At 43.0% G+C, this 21,323-nt stretch overlaps 1 protein-coding gene across 17 annotated transcripts in view; it reads left to right on the top strand.

The window, feature by feature from the left end:
• TSPAN4 (tetraspanin 4) overlaps positions 1 to 21,323 on the top strand; it is a 460,958-nt gene that overhangs the window by 77,418 nt on the left and 362,217 nt on the right. For 12 of the 17 annotated variants that reach the window (XM_054198966.1, XM_054198982.1, XM_054198963.1 and 9 more), the window contains exon 2: positions 1,781 to 1,874. The exons of 1 other annotated variant lie outside the window; for it this stretch is intronic. The gene's annotated coding sequence lies outside the window, so the exon portion shown is untranslated. Of the gene's footprint in view, positions 1 to 1,780; positions 1,875 to 2,715; positions 4,487 to 9,920; positions 17,965 to 21,323 lie in introns of those variants that run through there. 4 more of the 17 variants (XM_054198974.1, XM_054198975.1, XM_054198973.1 and 1 more) reach the window with 4 other exon arrangements.

The following is a 21,323-nucleotide window of genomic DNA, read 5'->3' as shown; positions in this document are numbered from 1 at the left end:
CTGTACTCTCTAGGAATGGAAATGAATGGTAAGACTGGGTCAGGGCAGCAGGCTATCTAGCTTGTTTTCTTTTTCACAGTAGCCAAGAGCACCTGCTGAACCAGCCAACACCAGTCCACAAAAGTTATGGGGAAAGAAGGATTCGTTTGCATTGTTATTACAAGGGCTTCTAGCTTGTTCTTGCTTCATGACTGAATTTGTTTTTCTAGGAAGAATCTTTGCTGTTATGAGTCACTCTGGCTTAACAGAAGGATTTTGCTTTCAGCTGCCTTTTGCCTTAAAAGGTGATGTTGCTTCTGGTATTTGTCAAGTTTAGGAAAAAACTCCAAATCTAAAAATCATCAGGCAGCTCTCTCTTCTCAAGAAACACTTGATATCTACTTCCTTAGTTCTTTGTTTTAGAAAAACCAAAACAAAGCTATGTTTAGGGAATGCATTGCTGATTCTCCTTTGGACCCTGCTTGATTTATGTGCCAGTGAAATGTCAGACAGCAACACTTCTGCATGTAACAGGGATATAGCCTGCTTTCTCTTGTGCTGGATTTCTAGACCATCTGGAAATTAGTGGCTTTAAGCACCTGAAATAGCAAGATTTCAAAAAAAAAAAAAACCAACCCAAAAAACAACCAACAAAACCCCCAAACAAACAACAAAACCTAGGAGTTACACTGTGGCAAACGAGTCACGGTTGATCTACAGACCTAATGTATTTTAAATGGGTAGATAAACTGCAGTCTTGGTTATCTGTGGTCAGTAAGGATGTCGTAGCCCTTTTGTAGGGGATGGCTTTTTAACCCTAAGTGGGGTTAAAATTAGCAGGGCTAATTGCATTGCGCTTAAGTAAAATCTTTCTGCGGTTCCAAACTTAATGCTAAGGATATGTATATGCTAGCAAAAAATCTTGTGGCGCAAACCAGTGATGTAATTCTTTATCCATTGTGATGATAAAGCAGCAATGGTAAAGGAAGGGGCTGGGTTTTTTGAAAAGGTTTGTCTACAGTACAGACCTTACCACTGCTTCTGTAGGTAGAAGTAAACTGTTGGTTGATTAGGCATTTGAATGTTCCTATGCATTTGAGTATAGTTCTAACCTTACTTTTCCCTGTGCAGCATTGCTGTGCAATTTTACCACTCCTAGTAGAAGATGCTTTTCATTTGTGGTTATTTACATAAACTGCTTCCACCAGCTGAGCTTGCTTTGTTGGCATTTGTCAGTCTCAGAAACTTGAATGATTAGAAATATTTATCAGTTTTACTCTCCCTTGCCATGACCATCTCCCTGTGTAGGAAGCATAAGCTTGTGCTCTCTTCTGAATGCTTTCTGTGCATTGTTCCCTGGGAGCAACAAAGCTTGTTTCTTGGGATGCTGGTGGACCTTAAATTACAAGGTGCTTTTCTGTAGGCGCTCTTTACCTGGATTCTCCTCTGCATGCCCAGCTTGCCTTAGTCTCTTGCCATTGCATGTTCCCTCTCACTTTATTAGTTTATCCGTGGATTCAATGAAAATAAAAGTTACGTCTTTTAAATGGTTTTTAATTCTGTATTGGAAATGTGCAAGAAGATATTTTTCCTGTAAGTCAATCTTTATCTGGTGACCTGAGTTTCATTTTAGTAACAAACTTAATTGAGGTTGAAGAGTGTGTGGGGAATTGCAGAGGGGAGGGGAAGGCGGTTGTGAAGCAGGGAGCTTTAATCCTGGATTGAAAAGTCTGTTCCTGAAGTGACTCCTGATCACCACCTGCTTGTTTTACTCATGAATCTGTTGTTTTGTGTCTTGCAGTGGCATCACTGAAGGGCGGGCTGATAGTGTTGTGGCAGATCAAAAGCTACTTCCAGTTGCATCTTGTGCATCATCTGCAAAACCACCAGTCATAGTGAGTTTCTCCTACACACACTCTGTTTTCCCCAATGAGGATTTGTTATCTGTAATCTGTGATAATGATCTCTTTCTCTATTTATACTTTGTCAGTTCACTTACTACTACAAAAAGATTTGATTTACAAATCCCAAGATACATACCTTCCATCCCCATGCCCAGAAGCTCATACTGGAAGCTCAGCATTGCAAACTCTTCTGGCCACCTGCACACCTTGTGGTGGGAGGACAATGGAAGACTATGCACTTTTGAGTGTGTATTCTGGTTATTCATCCAATGGCCCAAGATGAGAATTGGACAAAATATTTTGTTCCCGAGAACAGCTTCAGAAAGAAAAACTTATTTAAATAAAACGAGGAAAGAAAATTATTGCTTGGGCAAAGAAGATTAAACTTCCCTACTCATTCAGAGTTCCAGAAGCAAACACATCATACATGTGTGGCACCTAGTCATAGGCAGTGGCAGGTGAAAGGAGGGGGTGTCTCAGTGCTGGAGTGTTCCTGAGTCTGTTCCTAGGTATATTCTTAAAATGAGAGGCTGGAATTTTCTCAGCAGTGTAAGAGAGCTAGCTAATTCAGTGCTATTTGGATACCAAACGAAAATTACTGAAAATCCTCATTCCCTCGACTTTTAATTTCTGTCTAAAAGAAATACAGGGAAGAAAATGCTTCCCTACTCCTACCAGCTGTCTGTGAATGTCTATGTAATTCGCCTGTGATTATTTTGTCAATAATTCTCTTCTGCCAATAACTCAGTAAAATGCACTCAGGTGATTTTGATATTTCAGTCTTTAAAACGATGGAATACCAATTGCTTGCAAAGCCATCTCTGGCTTTCAGACAATTATTTACCTGTCTTGTGCTGGTTGGGAGAGCTGAATACGTCAGTTGTGTGTATCCTGCATGGAATCTACCTGCAAGACTAGAAGGGCAGGAGCAAATCTATGCATGTGCAAGGCTTTGCTTTGAGGAAAACTTGATGACTCAATGAACAAAAAAACCCCGGTAAGTGCTTAAGAGAGCACAGGACACTTGTACAGTTAAATGGTGTTGAATGTTAACATGGTGTACATCTTGGGTTATGGGGTTGGGCATAAGGGAAGTAATTGTGCTCCGGTAACTGATTCTCTTAAAAGCTAATGGCAATAGCACGAGGAAGCAACACTTTAAAGGTTATAGGAAAGAGAACTGGACAAAATCTGTATTTCTAGCCTTTGTCAATATTGCGGATGCATAAATTATATATGACTTGTAAAAATAAGAAAGGTTGCTTCTAGTGAGCTGTTGTGTTTTGCCTGGAAGGATAGAGCCAGCTTGTAGCACATGTAGAGAATAACACCTGTCAGAAACTTAATATTGAGTGAAAGTAATTGTTTTAATCAAAAGCAGTTAGAAGTGAAGCTGAGTCGAAGGAAAAAACAATTGCTTAGCCGGAAGACTGCTTCCAGTGCTGCGGACATGCCCTGAGATGCATATTTTATGTATTAGGAATATTGATCAAGACCATAGTTGTACCTTGCATTACCACTGTTCTTCCTGATCAAGATTTCTCAGTTCTTTAAATTCCTTTCTCTGTAACCAAGTACAAAGCACTTGGTGCTGGTGTGATGGGGAACTCTGCATTGTATGAGATGGTTAGCTTGGCCCTTGTTTCTTTTTGATTTAGTATTGTGCAGAAGTGACTGTTTTAATCACAAAAAAACCCTTAAAAAGCTGTGGAGAGCAAAGACATGCTGGTTTATATCTGTTAGCATTCATGATAAATCATTTGTAGTGATTGTGAATGTTTTCTTAAGAGTAATTGTCAAGAGGTGTCCCTGGGAACAGTGACTGTACGCACAATCTGATATATGCTGAGCTGAGCACTGTAAAGGAGTCCTAGACTTTGTGTTTCTGCAAAGATACAGCCTAGGCTGCTTTTTGAACTTTTTGGCTCTCACATCAAAAGCAGGATTGCTTCCACACACTTAAGCCTGCTCTCTATTCCTCTTGAGTCAATGTCCATTCCCTTCTGATTCTTTACAGTGCCCTGGGAAAGCTGAATCCCTGTTGAACCCATGGAAGCCACCTGCACTTGCATCTGTTAAAACTAGCTGTCAGTGGAGGGTGAGGTTGTAGATTAGTGATGTCAAAGGTCTTTTCTGTGCTATAACATTTGGCTACTGCACCCTTGAGAAGGCAGGAGTCTGCAGTTGTACCTGCTTGAGCAAGGTTCCCTGGGGAGCAAGTCAACCCTGGTGGGATGCTGGATGCATAGTAGATGCTGCACTGGCAGCCCTGTTGATGCAGTTGCTTCTAACCTTGACCCACACCATCCTTGACTTTCTGCTCTGACTTGCTTGTTCTTTTGTTTAGCCACCAGACTTTGTGAGTAAGCTGCATGAGTGCATGCTGGCTGGTACGCCTGTTGAAAGGAGAACAATCTGGTAGCTAACGTAGAGCTCTTCAAGTCCAGTTTCAGCTGCCTGCTCTGCTTGCAGATTCCCTCTGAGAATTCAGTAGCACAGCTTAGTCTCTGTGCCAGTTTCCTTTCTGTTAAAGGACAGTTTCCACCTTGGATGGGAACTGAAGGAGACAGCGAATGCTCCAGTATAGTGGTTGAAGAAGTAACGTAAGTATTGACCAGGATATCTTTCTGTAATATTTCTGCACAGCGCAGGTAGCATCCCTGAAGTCTTTTTAGCAGTCAAAATGAGATGATGAGCACTGTGGATGGATGGGTAATGCAGGCTTGTATACCATGCCAGTGATACTGAGGTGTAAACATGAGATCCCAGCATCCACTGTCCCACTCTGATCACTGAATGCATCTCACCTCTCCGAGTGAAAGTGCTTGCTTGGACCTGAGACACCAGAGGTTGCAAACAGCTTGAGTTCGTGTTCCGCACCCGGGGTTCCAGCAGCAGGTGCTGCTTTGTTCCTCATGCGGCTTTGCCTTGTGTAGTCACACCTGCTTAACTCAGCTGGCCTGCCGGTTGTGTGTTGGCTTTAAGCATTTACTTTAGGGATGCAGGAAAGTCTTTTATCTTGCTTTCCAAATGTCACCGGGCAAAGTTCTTTTCGGACCCTGGCTATTTCATGGCTGCACAGCCTACCTCAAAATTGTTGCTGTCCCTGGTGTGTCAATGAATAGGACCTTGATAGGATTGACTGCTATAAACCATTCCCTCTGAACTCTGAGATGAAAGTGAGGCATCTCCTTTCTCCTTCCAGAGGGCACATCTGCTGTAAGAGGAGGGGGGTGGTTTTCTTTTTTAAAACGTAACTCGTATCAGGTATCATAGCAGTGTCTATAGGACTCCACGGCAGCATGCTGTGATGCCTCATGCTATGGGAAACTGGGAATATGGGAATGAAAGGCAACTCTGCCAAGAGGCTTCTGTCTGCATTGATAGTACACGTGACTCTTATGGCATTACCTGAATCTCACTGGTGATACAGTGGAAAAGGAATATGATAAAATCAAGTTAGGATTCAAATATTCAGATTGCAAGTATAGTCCCTGGGTTTTGATCTGCTTGCTTGCTAATAGCGTAGCAAGCTAATCAGAATGAAGAAGTATGTTTGGCTCTGCACTACAAATATATAAGACAACCTTGCTTTGGCTCGCAGCCCAGGGTGAAACGGATGGCTGATCACCCTGCTCTTTCAGTGTTGACACTATTGCTGTCAGGGACAGATGTGACTTGGGTCTAAGATAGGGATAGCAGTGCAAGAGCTTTTTAGTGAGAAGGTAGATTTTAGGAGATAATGCAATTTGTCTGTTCCACAGTAAAGGGGAACAACAGGAAATTTTTCTGTTTTCTTGGTGCATTTTTCTTAATTTTTTTTTTCATATTGATTCCTAGGATGCAAGGATATTGCTCAAATATTCTAGTACTTAACAATCTTGGACTATATCTTTGGTTCATCCAGTCTCATAACCTGTTCCTTCTCATGCCAAAGCCAGTTACCTTACATGCAAGGAAACAGGCAGTTCTGGGATACCATTGGCTTTACAGAAATAAGTCTGTGTGTTTGATCGTTATGAAAATGTTTTGAAGAACTGAATAAGAAAGCACTGTAGGAATTTGGTGGGCAGATTAATTGCATTCCTGCTTCAGGCTGTTTATTCATAGCCTTAACTTTTTTAAGGCAAAAAGGATTCTATTTTTAGCTTGCTTTTTTTTCCCTCCATATTAACCCAAACGAATTTACCTCTCGGAGGAGAGGGTGGAGTTGGGAGGAAGGAAGGGTGGATTTGAAACTGCTTCATTGAATCAGTTTCAAGATCATCAACACACAATTTTGTTTTCACATTACAGTTCTGAACACACAAAAGTCTCTTTACACTTTCCAAAGAGGAGAAGCTTTGTGTACAGAGCGGGAGAGTGAGGGCCTCTGAGACAATGAATTGGTTATGGAAAGCTTATGACTTTTGCTTCCTGAATATTTTTTCTCATTGCTTCTGTTAGGGTTAGTCTGTTATTTCTAAGGAATGGTGTGGCTTGGTGATAGTTTTCTCTCACAGCTTTCAACTACCAGCTAATGCCTCATATTGCAAGGTGAAGGGAAGGATTCTGGTATAAGCAGGAAGGTCATTTAGATGTTGCTAAGCCACTAATGATAGATGTTCCCCCTGATATTCCCATGTATACCTGGTAAGAGACAGAACCTGACCTAAAGAGAGGAGACTGAGGGTAGGAGGTGAACTGCCAGCAGGGTAACCAAGCTCTCCTGAGTCCTAGTATATATGTTTTGGTGGTTTAATGGTAAGTTGCTTCTGAAGTAGAGAAAGTAACTCCAACAGTTTCCTCAGTAGATGGATGTGACTTCGGCTTTAACTTTCATATGATTACTGACTTTGGTGTACTGCAGAAAGGGTTGCTGAATCCAGGGCCCATGTATCTAGTCTGTAGAAAGAAGGATACATACTTTGAGATTGATTGACAAAGCAGCAGCCAGTGCTGCCTGGCCACTGCAGAGCACTGCTGCTTTTTCTATTTTTCTGAATGTCTTGGGCTTTAATGTTGGTTCTTCAGTACCTGTTAGTTTCCCCTCCCTCTGTTGATAAGAGATGAAGGATCTTTAGAATACAGCATCTGTGAAGTCCACCTCTGGTGGTGACATGTAGAATTGCTCATGCTGTCCTGTCTGACTCCATAGGCAACTCAAGGTTGGATCCTAAATTATCAGTTCCTGCCATGTGTTGCTCCTGCTGTGTGTTCTCCTGAGCTGTTGGAGAACTGATGAAAAACAGGTTATGTTTGTGTCTAAAGAAAATAAAAACTTTTCTGTTTTAGAAATAAACAGCAAAAAAAACCCCAAGTAAATCCTTCTCTTCCAGGAGTAACTGGTTACCAAGTTTTAGAACTCTGTTTATGAACTCAGGGCTGGAAAGGACAACCTGACTTTCCCAGGGAAAACTCCCTGCTGCTGAGGGATCAACATGGGGCAGGAGCCCTTCCTGTGGACTCTCAGGTTCTCTTTTTATCTGCTTTCTTCTCCTCTTCCACTTCTCCCACTGGGAGGCTGCTCCAGATCCCAACTGCTCCACGCTCAGATTTTTCTGACCTCCAACCTGGAAACATTCATGGTTGGTTTATCTCATTTTTGCACCAAGATAATCCTATGGTTTAAATGTCTCTTGTAATTTCTTGCTGCTCCCCTCCTCAAGTGTATTTGCAGGCAGTTATCCTGTTCCTTGTCAAGCTGTGTTTTGCCAGCTTGAACAAGCCAAGCTTTGCTGAGATACGCCTCTTATCCTTACCAGCATGTTTGTGCACCTATTCTTGATTCAGTTAATCATCTTTGAATTTTGGAGTGACTAGAACTGCTCACAATAAAAGTATCTGGGAAAGGGCTGCTGTCATTAACACTAACTTCAGCATCTAACTGTTAACTGTGCCTTAAGCTAGATCGTATATTTGAGAAGGATCCTCTGGTGTTCTTTTGAAGACATCAAGTAATAATGACTTTTTCTGCTCTAGAGGTGTTCTGTTAATTGTTGGTTACTTTAATGTTTAAATAGGTACCTTAATTTGAATAGGCTACTTTTAGCCACTGCATCTTGAAATGCTTTTCTTTGATAGTTTACAAAGGCTTTTATTATCAGAAATCTGATTTTTTTTCTTGGAAGTGCCCTTATTCTTGTAGACTATGTAAAGCAATTCGTAAATTACAAGAGTTTGAATTTCAGAAACTGGGCACTCCTACTCCAAGAAAAGGTCCCTTTTAAGGTATCTTTGAGTACCCAAAAATGACTCACTATCAGCTTCCATCTCTGGGTGACGCTGGGCACTGCACCAGCAAGAGTATATGCAAAGAATGAAAATAAAGCCCATTATTTATGACCCTCTCTGAGCTTCCCTGGCTTGTGTGTGGAAAGTGGAACTACTTGGAAATACTTTGCCTCCCCCTGGATTTCTGGCTTCTTTGAAGGTTGTCTTGATCTTTGTGAATCATCTTTGGCTTATATGTTTGATTCCATGCCAGCAAACTAAATCTTTCTATAACGCGTGTTCCTTCAGGCTTTGTATTTCATGAAGATTTGAGGGGTTTCTCTCACTGTTTGGTGTAGTGCCGTTTTCCTTCTACTGGTACTGAAGAATAGCAGGATGTGGTTGTGAGCAAGGCACATCCTGCTGTGCGCTAAGTCAGGGTTTGTTACCTGGCTGTGCTGCAGATACTCTGCCTGTCCGTGAGTGAACTGCACAATCGCTCCCTGTATCTGCCCTTAAACTGGACAATGACACTTTGCCTGGCCCAGCTGAGCTCTTATGATTTCCTAAACCCTTCTAGTGACACGCTCTCTCTGACTGCTTAGCCATTGGGCTTACAGTGATAGTAGCACTGGGCTGCTAGTGAAGATCAGTTTGTGGTCCCCAAAATCTGCCTGAAACGATGATCTGTCTGAGCTTAGCACTCTCACCATTGGAAGTGCTCATGATAGGATTGCTAGTCAGGCTGGCTGTGGCTTTCTTTTTCGTTCCTTGTGGTCTCTCAGACTCTGGGTTTTGTTCCACACTGTTTCTGTCTCTTGTAATATACTCTAACTCAGTGGCTTGTAACCTTTTTGGAACAATGCACTGTTGCTGAACATGAAGTTTCTGTCAGACTGATCTCCTCATTTATCATACATCACTGTTGTAGCATTTAGGATGCACTTAATTTTGCTTATTGGAGAGGCTACAAACATTTATCGTGGCCCTGTGAGCTGCTGCTGGAGGAACCATTGTGTTACTCTTAGCATATGGAATGTTTTTCTGTGGCTTCACATTTCCTTACACTAAAGTCTTGATTAAGGTGTAGTAGTACAAATACATTCATCCTAACATAAGTTGAATACATGCCTCATACCTCTTTAAAAAAAACCCCAAATACCAATGGATATAAGCTGCCTTCTGGATTTTAACTAAAATCCCACCACGAGAAAATGAATTGCGCTTTCCTTCCTCTTCTCTTGGAGTTTTAGTCAAGAGCTAAATGACTTTGGCAAAATACTTTCAGGCATTTAACTTCCATGATCATAATTTTATTTATAATAATTAGTATATCCTTTCACAATGACAAGCTTTTGCCTTTAGAAAATGCCAGTGAGCCCCTTCTGCTAGATTACGCTGACAGTATGTGTATATAATTTATCAGATATATACATTAAGAAAGCACGTATCTTTAAGTGTGTTCATCTTCTCTAAGACGTCAGCCATCCGTGTGCTCTGGGCATCCTTTACATCATTTAAAGTATATCATAATCTCAGCAATTAAAATAACTTGTCATACATCCCGTTGTCCTTGAATAATTTTTCACATGTGCAATTACAATGCCTTCTGCCTTCTCTTTTCAAGTTTTTCTTGGGAAGAAAGTACTCTTCTGCTTTTGAAAGAATTTTCCAGCTCTGTCACATGTAGTGTTAGTTCATTGCGCAGTTCTCTTCTAGTCACTTGCTATAGTCCTTTAAAAGTGCAATTACACAATTTATATAAATTTAGAAAGGGAAAGATGAAGATCTCTGTACCAGTCTATTTTTTTTTATCCTCTGTGGAAGCTAGGAAAAAATCAGATGAGTATTCTGGAAAGTAATTAGCATTTGAAATGGAGGTTAAGGTTGGACAGTTTCTTATGTGCGCTGGAGGAAATGTTTCTAGAGTCCCCTTGCCTTTCACTGGTAGGAGTAATCTCTGAGTTCTAATAAATGACTTCTTATGAGTCCTGAAACAGCTTCCCCATAGCTATTTGTCCTTGCCAAAGGAGAAGGTTGGTGTCGTTTACTTTGAATTGAGAGGTTAGCCCAGCCCTCTGTATTTAATCTTGAATGTGGGGAAGCAAACAGCCTGGGCTTTGGAATTTTGTCTGAATAAGGCTGATTTTATTTGTTTGTACCACAGCAGTGTTCACGAGCCCCAACTGACAACTCATGTTATATAAGCACTATGCAACTGCAGGACAAGAAAATGGTCCCTAATCAGAGAAGTTTCAGCCCATGTGGAATAAATGGCCACTGCATTAGTGAATGCTTCTGCCTGAATAGAGACTTCATCCTAGATGTGCCCAACCCTTCCAGATGGAGGGAACACACAGCTTGTGCTACAGGCTGGTGAGAGCTGTACTTCTTGTGTACACAATACAGTTGGTTGGTCTGTTGTAGTTGTCTAATGCTTTCCAGATGGGACCATGCACCCAGGATGCTTCTCTTCCTGAGTAGTATGTGCAGAAAGATGGTGACCAGCAGCGGGCTGCTGGCATCCTGGTGAAGGTGACACAGTCCTGCCTGGGCTTTTCCCAGAGAACCTCTTGCAAGTGAACAGGGAGAGGAGCTGTGGGCTGTGTGGATTGTTCTTGTAGCCTGCTCCCAGCCACCTGTGTTAAACAGGACAAAACAGCAACTGGCAGGAGAGGAGTAAGGGAACATCTTAGGGTCCTCCTTATCAGGGGCCGGTCAGTTAGGGATATATGAGCTCTTCTGCCAGGCCATGGATTTGGACACTTCCAGTCTAAATCATTACGTTCTATTTTAGGACTCATTTGCCTTGTTCACTAATAAAAAAATATGTTGTTTTAACAGAAATCTGGGGCTTATCTTCTTTGCCTCTGCTTCTGGAAGCTGCATTTAAACCCAAGATTAGGAGCTGAGGGACAGGTCTGTCGACACGAATCTAAGCAAAAATTATTTTGTAAAAGCAAAACTGTCAGTCTTGCGAATTTTCCTCCAATGTCTCAGTTCATGCTCTTGAGCATCACTGAAGTTCTGTTTGTATCAATTTGCAGGCTCAGGAGTACAGTGTTGCTCCCGCTTGCATTTAAAAGGCTATCTCTGTAACTACAAGGGCTGCGTTTTGATTAATTTTAGTCAGTAACATTGATTGTATAGAAGCTTGGGACTTGTATTTGCATTCTCCAGAGTAAGATTTCTGGTCATCATAGTGAGAAGAAAGTGGATTCATTTTTGCAAACCCCGCGTCTGTACTTGAGCCTCAAGTGAGGTGCTGCAATCATTTTGATGCTCAGTGAAATGAGTCCACCATTAGCTTGCGATGCCTACTAACTAGCTGTCTGCATCTGACTGAGTTATATGGACTCTCCTTCCAGTCAGGAAAGAGAAAGAGATATTTTAGGACACAGTTCATCTGACCCTGTTTTAGACAACTGCTTTAGAAACAGATGCCCTGCCCTGCAGGTGCCTATTTTCTCTCCATCCGCCGTAGCGGCAGCCTGGGTAACTAGTGCAGACATTGATGTCAACATTTGCTCGAATGAATCCCATATGAAAGATTTACAGTTTTAAATTTAACTGACTAGGCATTTTCAGTAAAGCATATTCCCCAACCAGCAAACATGTCCTGGTACCCAGAGAGCTGGTTGTGTGCTCTAACTTTTTCTACTTTTATTCTCCAGCTCTTTATCAGGAGAATGAAAATTATTCCATCATGACAGGCACGCTGGCCTTTAGAAAGCTCCTTTTATCTACACAAATACTTTCTGTGGTATTTTTCCACTAGTGTTGGCCTTTTGCTTATCCATCTGAGAGCTAGATTAACTTCAGAAAGGCAGAAATGCCTTGTATGGAACTCTGAGGCACATTTATTTCTTTGACCAGTAAATCAGTATTATACTTTCCTAGGGACTGGAAAAGAGGGTATTATTATGGAGTTATACTTCTAAGTCCGCTTTCCTGAATGCTGAATTTCCAAGGAAAAGATATAAATCTCCTTTGTGAAGGAGAAGCAGCTGTACGAAACAGACTTCAGGGGCCTTATTCTCTTTGTGGTTATGCTTGCTTGCTTGCCTCTCTTTTCTACCTTCCTCCCTTTCTTCAGGTGCTACGGTATATTACTTAACCTCCTTTGAGGTAAGTATAGCTTCTTTGGCACTGTATGGAAGACATTAGTATTCAGAAGAGCTTTTTCCTGTGTCAGAGCCAATATTTTGTTTCTTTGTAACACTAACCTTCTTGGAACTCTCTAGCTAATATTTTTCTTCTCTTGTGTCTTTTATTGACTGTGGTACATTGAGTCTTGCTTCCCTCCCCAGTAATTTTTTGGTTTTTATTCATGACTAATACATCCATTTTATGAAGCCATGAAACCTATTTACAAAGGAAAGCGGAGCTGGTTGCAGGGGCTTGATGGAAGTGACAATAGGAAGCACACGCTCTTGAGTCATGTTTGCGGTATAGATGAGATCTAGCATGCGGCAAAAAGGCACAAATTCTGTGGCTCTCCAGGATCCTTCTGGCTGTGTTCAGATGTTCTCTTGTACAGTTCATCTGGGAAGAATTGTGCTGAGGCTAGCTGGAAAGGGTTTAGTTGAGAGGGTGATGAGCTGTGGTCCTGTTATCCCTGCTGGTGCTAGAGGAGTGGAAATCCCAGCTGCTTTGTGACCCCTGTGTCTTTTTTCCCCAACATTCTTTGTCTACTTGCACTGCAAACTATTTAAAGAAGAGACTTTATTCCTGCAATGCCAGTACAAAAGATAGCGCATGGATTCTGCGTCATTCCCCACCTGCTTTTTTTTCTTCCCTTTATGTTCTACAGCTATTTTTAGGAGATACTCTTGGAGTTCCAGTAACTGGAATTCCAGATGACTTACCTGTATTGCAAGTATTTATCAGCATGTTCATATGTGGAAGTTCTTGTTTCATTTGTGCCAGGATCTTCTCATTCACTGCAGATTTTTGGGCCACAGAACTGACATTTATGGGGTGTGACAGGCTGTACAGGAGCACCTGGGTAGTTTGCTGGCGTGGAGAGAGGATCTTACCTGCCGCTTTGGTTGTGGTCTGCACCCCCTGAAGTTCTAGGGAGGTAATACGCTGGGTTGCCTAGGTATTCTGGTAGCGAAGGATTAAGAAAAGTGGACAGCTGATTGTGGCTGTCAGAAGAAACATTCATTTTTGTTTGTCTAAGGATATTATTCAGGAGTCCCCTTGCTTTTGTCATAGATTAAATGTGATTGTAGCTTCTCTGGGTTTCATCTCATGCGTACAGGGCCTGGATGAAATGGTGACCTGTGATTCAGGGTTGAGGACCGATGTTATAAGTGCCTGTTCTGGCAATCCTGTAAGCAGAGTTGTCTTGTTCACAGCTGGTCTCTTAAAGGATACAGCTAACTTGTCACATCCAAGCCACTGAGTCACTGCTTCGAGAGCTTCACTCACTGCTGCTGGTTATTTGCAGTGAAGTACAAAACATACCTTCAGATAACATTTATTTTTCAGCAATCCACATTTTGATAACTCTCATCCTTCTCTTTAATTTGTAGATAATCCAGTCTCAGTTTTGCACCTCCCTGTTGGTGCTCTCCCAGCTTTACAAGAATGCTGTCCAACCAAAATTGGAAATGGTCACTCTTTGTGACCAGTAAGCTGTTCAGAAAGTTTTGATTCTCTGCTTTGAAAGTGCTGGAAATTTACTACATAGATGTTAAATCTGGCCACCTAAGCAAACAAACAAAAACACTCACCGCACCAGAATTTTTCAAGATGAAGTAAAGCTCTGACAGGAAGAGAGCAGTGGGAGAGAGTTGTAGTGGGGAAATCTGACAAGTTAATTTATTTTTGAAGTTTTAATTGGAGAGGTTGGGGGACAGGGAAAGAAAAGATGGTGCTGGAGACAAGAGTCATGGAGTCCTGGGAAAGGGGGAGAGAAAGTAATTGTAAACATGACCAGCAAAATAATCTACTTCATGTGCAAAGTCCATTTAAATGTAAATTACCCAAAGTGATTTTTTTAGTGGAATTTTTAGCAGCACAGTGTAGAAAGACAGAAGTATTTTTCCTCCTGTTTAAATATGTGGTGCAGACAGCTGTAGAGAGCTATAAACATCCCCCATCTCTCTACCTCCTCACACCCACTTCTTTCCTTTGGGCTCCTTGTAGCTCTTCCCTGCAGCAGTGCTTCCAGGTAGTGACAGTTAGGACGTTCACTCCAGTTACCAGAGCCCTGTCAGGGCCAATTAACATCCTAATGACTGGCATGTACCATCTTGATAACATTCAGTCTGTGCTCTGTACCAGGGGACCTAGCCTCTTAAGAACATATTTTATCTCATCTGGCCCATACCGGTCAGCTAAACCTTTTTTTTTTTTTCTTTTTAAAAAAAAAAAAAAAAGAAAAAGGGAAGAAAATTTCCATTTCATCTTGTCTTCTGAGTCCCAGGGGCTTCAGCGCAGAACACATATACTGTCCTTTCCTTTAGTTGGAAATGATGAATCTTGGCTTAGGGGAGGGAACTTAAATCAAGCTGCTGCTCTGTAGGCACTGAGGACTTTGGGACAAGTCTGAGACTAAGCAATGCAGTACTTGTTCTTCAGAACTGTGTTGAATAAGAGCGATCAAAGACCCAGCCACATAACCTTTAAATATTCAGTACCTGACCAGTATGAGGACTAGAGTGGTGCTTTTCTGAAATTACTGCTACCTGTTGTTGTTTGGCCGTCTGCTGCAAAATCCTCTTGATGGTAGACTAGCATCTGCGATCAAAACTATGTTTTTGTCATTCAATCAAATCAGGGCTGAATGCTATGCAGGGACCTTTTCTGTAGCACAAACCAGGGCATGCATGTGAGCAGATTTATGGGAGTCTTCACAGCTGCTCAGCAAGGGTGGAGCGTGGTGGAGTGTCCAGGGTGTAAACCTGCCACTCAGGCACCCTTTATCAGCCTGGAGATTCTTGAGGCTTTGTACTATGCTGTGCCAGGCTGGAGGGAGAACAGATCCTCTGGTAGTGGCAGAGTTAAATGCTGCAGTATGAAATCACCCCATTTCTGTGCCGTGTTTTATTGTTTAGTGACAACATACTTTCCAGAGAAACTCATGCATCTATCCTGATTTCTAGCCCTAAAAGTTAGTGTTCCTTCTTGTTAACATGGCATTGCTGTTTAATCCTGCCATGTCTTAGCTCTTCAATGGCTTTAATGAAGTGCTGTGATGCCAGGGCCAGCTGGTCGGCACATTGTGTTACAGCTGGCACAGCCACACTGGGTCATCTGGAGGGAGAGGTCAACAGTTTAATGGTCCTTAGGAGGAGCCAAATTACCTGTGATGCTAAATCAGGCCAGAGAGTAGCTGAAGGGCAATGTATTACTGTGGCTGGACTGAAGGTACAGTAGGGAGGATTTCAGTTTATGGGGCTGTGGAGATGGCGCCTTTCAGTGATAGCATGGCAACCTTATTGTATTATTTGAAATGGCATTGCTAAGATTCTGAGGACAAAAACAGTTTTCTTCCGCATTAGAGACAGCAAATCCCAAGTGTGAACTCTGGCGAGCGAGTGAGCAAGAATTATTTTTGAGGACAAAACTATTCCTGCAATACACACAAATACACACAATACAAACTATCCCTGCCATCCTCCAGCCCAGTCTGTGAGGCTGAAAGACAGCACATTAACATATCCACATGGCACATATGTTATTTTTAATGTTGCCGTGAGAATTTTGTCTTTTCCTGAATTTTTTGAATGGCATTTGCATTTACTATCACAATGCTGTCATACTGCTATCATGACTATTTAAATTCTAATCTTAATGTTTTGATGTGATCTTCTGCAATGTCACAAGAACTTGATGGCTAAGAAGGCTGCAGGAACACAGACAGGAGCACTGACATTTGTTCATGTATTTGCATGTACCTCTTGTCTCTTCTGGACTTGTTACCAGCAGACCTAAGCCTGTGTCCTGGAGCCCCTTTTCAGAAGTGCCACTTTGAATGTCATGGTATCTGTTACAGTCTGGGTTGTATGCACTGAGCCCGCTCTTATTGTGCGTGAGGTGTAGTAAAGCCTAAAGGCTGATTTACTTCCTGCACACAAAGTGCCCAAGACTAGAAGCCCTCCTAAAATGGCCCAATGGTTTGAACTCTGCCTCTTTTGTTTTCTTACGTGCATGACTCTGTAGATACCTCTTAGGCTGAAGCCCTCTGTCCCACTTTTGTGTCCCTGAAAGTTCCTGAATCTGATGTTATAGGCCTCACAAGATCACAATATGCTGCTTTCTCCAGGTCTTCATGCATTAAACCCTACTCAAGGTCACACTTAGTTTTTCTTTACAAATGTGAAGGCAAAAAACATAACCTCCAGTAAAAGAGTGATTATTGTATAATTATCTCTCTTGAAAAGCTTAGGTGCTTAATCGAGTGTCAAGTATAGATAAAGGGGGATAGTATTTCCCCACATTAGTCTGCCTATATGCCTTATCCTCACCTGGAGCTATTCTACCTCCCCCTTCAGAATAACAAAGTAGTAGCTAGGTTTCTGTGGCCTGCTTAACAAGTGGATAGTGCCCTGTGGCTTTCCAAAATGTGTATTAGAAGAGAGCATGTAAGCTTACAGGCAAGGGTTCAAGGGCTCAGATGCAGATTTTGGCAATTATGCACATATATCACCTGAAAGCCAGGGACTGGTTAGTTTTCTATGCTGCAGAGAGGGGCAGACCCCGTCGCATGAGTTGGTCCTCTGGTCTTCCTGTACTGGTGGAGCTTCCCAGCCTTCAGAGCCATCTGGTTTCTTAAGGTTGAAGACAGAGGCTGAGAGTTAGTGATTCAGGTCTGAGGCTAGAGGGTGATCCCCAACTGCTCAGGAAAACATAAATCTTGCTGGTGTGACTGTGGACATATCTTTTGCGGCCAAATCTGCAAAAATCATTTAGATTTCTAACTCCCACTGATCTCAAGAGGATTAGATGTCTACACGGCTTTGTATATCAAAACTCTACCTATTTCAAGTCTCCTTTTGCAAAATCAGTAAAATACTACCTTCTCTTTTCACTTTCCAGCCTGGCTGTGTAGAAATGCCAGGGATTTATCCCGAGGATTTGTTTTTAAAACAGTGGGGAAATGCTCTCAGTTGGGGCTTTCATCACAGGGTAATTATTGCCTTATGTCAGAATACAGAGCTGCCACTCAAAGGTTTCTGCTCAAGCACATAGTCAAAAGTCAGAGTCTGCAGCTCAAAGTAACGTGTGGTCAAATCAATAATCTCTGTGGTTTTCTGTAGTGTAGGACAATTCCTAGAGATTAATCTAAATGTAAAAGCCTTTCTAGTGGAAGCAAACTGCAGGACTGCATGATCGCATTAGACATTTCAAATGGCTGTGTAAAGGCTTGGCAACTAGGTATTTTTGAAATACATTTATTCTTGGTGCAGCTCAGATCCTAGCTCAGTGATGAATTACTTTATACTTGAAAATGAACTCCTTGTCCTGGTGTCAGGATGGATTGTAATCTTAAAGGTAACTTGTAAGAGAAAACAAATATTTATTTGGCTTGTGACTTTTTTTCATCATATTATGGGTGAAGAGAGCACAAAGAGCAGATAATTCTTGGAAGAGTTGGTGGTGACTGAAGGACTACTAAAATAATGACTCTTCCCCAGCATTTCCAAATATCAGATTTATGTAGTTCTTTGAGACTTGTAAAATTTGCTTCTGAGTCAGGTTCCTTTTCTTTCGTGTCTGCTTCAATTAAACATTCTGGAAAAAAAAGCTTTTATTTGTTTCAGATTTTGTGTCCTTTCCAGGTAGGGTGCAGGAGCTTGCAGTGTCTGTTCCCAGGACACTTGTGGAAGAGACTTGCTGTTGGCTTTGCCAGTTACTAAAGCTGGCTGCTAAAGAGGTAGGAAATGGAGAGCTTAGGGTTAAATATAAAATTTCTCTAAATACTTGGAAGGAAGAAAGCTGCCATCACCTCGCTGCTCACAAACTCATCTTTTTCAATTTCTGAGACTGATTTTAATCCCAGTCGTGGTCCATATTCTTTGTTCTGTACAGCTTGTTTTTTACCCAGTGACTGATAAAGTCTTGTCCCAGCATGGTTACTACAAATTAAACTTAGAAACTACATGGTCTGATATGATGGCTGATTTTTGTCCTGAAGCAAAGTATCCACCCTAGCATTTACACTTTTTGAGGTACAGAGTAGGATAGGATGTTCTGCTTATTTCCCCCTCCGTCCCCATTCTTATTGCCTTTTTCACTCATTCTGTATGTGTTTTTGAAATATTTGAGGGGTTTTCATGAATCTGTGTGGAGTTAACTGATGCTTATTAGGATAAATGTTTGTCTTCAATAACCTTAGATACCAATAGTGAATTCATAACTTATGCTCATATCTGTTATTGAATTTGTTGTCCACATAATTTCTTGTGTGGCATTGTTGCATGATATTTAGACAAAGCCCTTTGAGGATTGAAATGCAATTTCTGTCTGACTTTGACCTCGCGTGTGTTGTGGGCAGAGCTGTGGTAACAAATTTCTTGGTCAGCCCAGCGGTAAGAGTCCATAGCTACATATCTTAAGGATTAAGGGGCAGGCAGATATGAGGGACACTGTTGTGGGTGTTTATTACAGGCCACCTGATCAGGATGGGGAAGCTGATGAGGCCTTCTACAGACAGCTGAAGGTAGCCGCGCAATCGCAGGCCTTGGTTCTCATGGGGGACTTCAGTCACCCCGATATCTGCTGGGAAGACCACACAGCCAGGCATGCACAGTCCAGGAGGCTCCTCCAGTGCATTGATGACAACTTTTTGACACAGGTGGTACAGGAGCCAACAAGGAGAGGAGCACTCCTGGACCTGGTACTGACAAACACAGAGGGACTGGTGGAGGACATTAAGGTTGGGGGCACCCTAGGTTGTAGTGATCATGAAATGATAGAGTTCAGGATCATGGGTACTATGCATAAAGCAACAAGAAGTAAAATTACAACCTTGGATTTCAGGAGGGCTAACTTTGACCTCTTTAAGAAACCGCTTGGAGAGATCCCGTGGGCTAGGGCTCTGGGAGGCAAAGGGGCTCAAGAAAGCTGGTTGGTATTCAAAGACCATTTCCTCCAAGCTCAGGATTGGTGCATCCCTAAGAGAAAGAAATTGGCAAAGGGACGCAGGAGACCTGCATGATTGAGCAGGGAGCTTCAGAAAAAGCTCAACAGGAAGAAGGAAGTTTACAATAAGTGGAAGAAGGGACTGACCGCTTGGGAAGATTACAAGAATGCTGCCAGAGCGTGCAGGGATGAAACGAGGAAAGCCAAGGCTGCCTTGGAATTAAACCTGGCTAGGGATGTCAAGCTCAACAGGAAGGGCTTCTACAAGTATATTGGAAGCAAAAGGAAGACCAGAGAAGTTGTGGGCCCACTGTTGAATGAGACAGGAGCCATGGTGACAGAGGATGTGGAGAAGGCGGAGTTACTGAATGCCTTCTTTGCTTCGGTCTTTACTGCTCGACCCAGCCCTCAGGAGTCCCAGGCATTGGGGGAAGTAATGGGGAAAGAAGACGACTTCCCTTGGGTTGAGGAGGATCAAGTGAGGGATCAATTAGATATTCACAAGTCCATGGGCCCCGATGGGATGCACCCAAGAGTGCTGAGGGAGCTGGTGGAAGTCATTGCTTGGCTGCTCTCCATCATCTTTGAAAGGTCCTGGAGAACAGGCGAGGTGCCTGGGGACTGGAAGAAAGCCAATGTCACTCCAGTCTTCAAAAAAGGCAAGAAGGAGGAGCCGGGGAACTACAGGCCAGTCAGCCTTACCTCCATCCCTGGAAAGATGATGGAACAGCTCGTTCTGGGTGTCATGTCAAGGCATGTGGAGGAAAGGAAAGCTATCAGAAGTACTCAACATGGATTCACCAAGGGGAAATCATGTCTGACTAATCTGATAGCCTTCTGTGATGGCATGACTGGATGGATGGATGAGGGGAGGGTGGTAGATGTGGTCTACCTTGACTTCAGCAAGGCGTTCGACATGGTCTCCCACAGCATCCTCATAGGGAAGCTTAGGAAGAGTGGGCCAGATGAATGGACAGTGGGGTGGATAGATAACAGGTTGGAAGACAGAGCTCAGAGGGTAGTGATTAGGGGCACAGAGTCTAGTTGGAGGTCAGTGATGAGTGGTGTTCCCCAGGGGTCAGTACTGGGTCCAGTCCTCTTCAATATATTCATCAATGACCTGGATGAAGGGATAGAGTGCACCCTCAGCAAGTTTGCTGATGACACAAAGCTGGGAGGGGTGGCTGACACACCGGAAGGCTGTGCCGCCATACAGAGACCTGGACAGGCTGGAGATCTGGGCAGAGAGAAACCTTATGAAATTCAATACAGGCAAGTGTAGGGTGCTGCACCCGGGGAGGAATAACCCCATGCACCAGTACAGGTTGGGGGCTGACCTGCTGGAGAGCAGCTCCGTGGAAAGAGACCTGGGAGTCCTGGTGGACAACAGGATGACCATGAGCCAGCAATGTGCCCTCGTGGCCAAGAAGGCCAATGGCAGCCTGGGGTGTATCAAGAAGAGTGTGGCCAGCAGGTCGAGGGAGGTCATCCTCCCTCTCTACTCTGCCTTGGTGAGGCCGCACCTGGAGTACTGTGTCCAGTTCTGGGCTCCCTGGTTCAAGAGGGACAGGGAACTGCTGGAGAGGGTGCAGCAAAGGGCTACAAAGATGATTAGGGGACTGGAACACCTCTCTTATGAAGAAAGACTGAGGGATTTGGGTCTCTTCAGTCTGGGAAAAAAAAGACAGCTGAGGGGGGACCTTATCAACACTTATAAATGCTTAAAGAAGGGTGGGTGTCAGGAGGATGGGGCCAGACTCTTTTCAGTGGTGTCTGGGGACAGGACAAGAGGTAATGGGCACAAACTTGAGCATAGGAAGTTCCACCTAAACATGAGGAGGAACTTCTTTACTTTGAGGGTGGCAGAGCCCTGGAACAGGCTGCCCAGAGAGGTGGTGGAGTCTCCATCTCTGGAGACATTCAAAACCCACCTGGACGCGTTCCTGTGCAGCCTGCTCTAGGTGACCCTGCTCTGTCAGGGGGGTTGGACTAGATGATCTCCAGAGGTCCTTTCCAACCCTGTGATTCTATGATCTTAAATCTCCTGTGGTTGCAGCAGGTTGAGAGGAGACATGTGAAAAACTACTGTCAGGTACTGTGACTCAGCTAGCACACTGTAACCTACTTAATTTACTGTAATTTGCTGAGGAA

This window comes from Rissa tridactyla, chromosome 4 (assembly GCF_028500815.1).
Source record: "Rissa tridactyla isolate bRisTri1 chromosome 4, bRisTri1.patW.cur.20221130, whole genome shotgun sequence".
Lineage (NCBI taxonomy): Eukaryota > Metazoa > Chordata > Aves > Charadriiformes > Laridae > Rissa > Rissa tridactyla.
This window is presented reverse-complemented; position numbering and strand designations above follow the sequence as displayed.